Genomic DNA, 1,608 nt, shown 5'->3' on the forward strand with positions numbered 1-1,608 from the left:
TACAATCCAGCTGACTCATCAATGTTATCCACATCTTCACCAAAATCCTGCTCTCCACCTAGAATAGTAGAGAATGCACTATTGAATCCCACGTTGGCAGACAAGTCCATAAGCAACCTTGTTTCTACAGTGGAGACCGCCGGCTTTTCAACCATTGGCTCGATCGTTGGACTTGCCCCCACTTCTTCATCTACAACCACAATAGCCTCATTTATTCTTTCCCGTACAGTCTCCGGGGCAGAACATTCAACGTTTACATCTTGAGGAATTGACTCTTCACCCGCTCTTGCTCCTTGTGCAGATGTCTCAGCCAATCTCTGCTTCTTCCTCTCCCCCTCATGACTATCAGGATCATCCTGATCGTCATGCTTTCGTTTAAGAGATTCAGGTTGAGACTTGCAAGATTCTTCAAGTATAGACACTCTTTCGGCAAGAGCATCTATTGAACGCTTCAAATCAAGGGTATTAGATGTAATCAAGTGACTAACTTTAGAGAAATTAGCACTAACCACATCCTGAAAAGTCAACAACTCTGAGGCTCGAATTACTGGGTTAGCATCAATTTGTTGACGAAGAAGGCCGACCAAGTCTGCATCTTCGGCATCTTCGCTTTGAGCAGCCATCAATTTAGCATAAAGTAATTATTTCAGCTCGTCCATCGATAGTTCCGGTATTGATGGTTATGGTACAGGTGGTGGTGATGGCACAGAAGGTGGCTCTTCGACAACTTGCTCTTTCCCTTTAAGCAACCTCTTCAGACTAGCAATTTGTGCATCAAAGTTCTCTTGAACAGCCTTTAGGGCGCCGTCCAAATATCCCGTGACACAAAGTCGGGTAAAATCACACCTGGATCACTTAGATTACCAGTTGAAACAACAGTTGAGTAAACTGCTGTGCCTACGTTCAATGTTGGCGTAATGTTAGCATTGGTAGGACTTCCGACCTGTCTTTGTGATATGTCAACAGACATCACTCCGGTCGTTCCCGCTAGTTCACTAAGAACTGCACTTGGAGCAACAGATGCTCCTGACTCTTGTGTACCTATGTGTATGGGCTCTAAACTCGAGGTGCACAGAATCGAAGTCGTAGGCTGGGGCAGCGGCCTACTTGTTTCAATAGCTACATTCTCCAAGTGAGAAGTAGTTAGCGTATGTGCTAAATCCCMGTGAGAAATTGAAACAGTTGGTTGTTGAGAACCAACTGAGTGGATAGGAAGGGTGTGCAATTGCATAGCTGGGCTAGCTATGTCTTGTTCAATACTAACATTCAACACATGAATGTCAGTAGCAGATGTGGGTGCCCGGCTACCTGTTTCGGTTTAGATAGGAGCTTGTACTTCTTTTTCTGCTCYACTCACACCCTCTCCATGTTCTTTTTCTTCCCGTTCTCTCAAGYTCTCTTGATTTTCAACTTCAACTCCCTCATCTCCTCCTCCAGTAGACATATCTTGAAGTATTCGATCATAGTCATCAACATTAAAGGATAATGATCTTAGACTGGGACAAGTTCCTTAATCATGACATTTTTTGAAATAGAATAAAAAACAGAATGCATGAATCGGTAAGGTCTGGAAGAAGTAAAAGATTGCAGAAATTCATTAACTCTACT

This window comes from Cynara cardunculus (assembly GCF_001531365.2).
Source record: "Cynara cardunculus var. scolymus isolate 2C chromosome LG 12, CcrdV1, whole genome shotgun sequence".
Classification (NCBI taxonomy): Eukaryota; Viridiplantae; Streptophyta; class Magnoliopsida; order Asterales; family Asteraceae; genus Cynara; species Cynara cardunculus.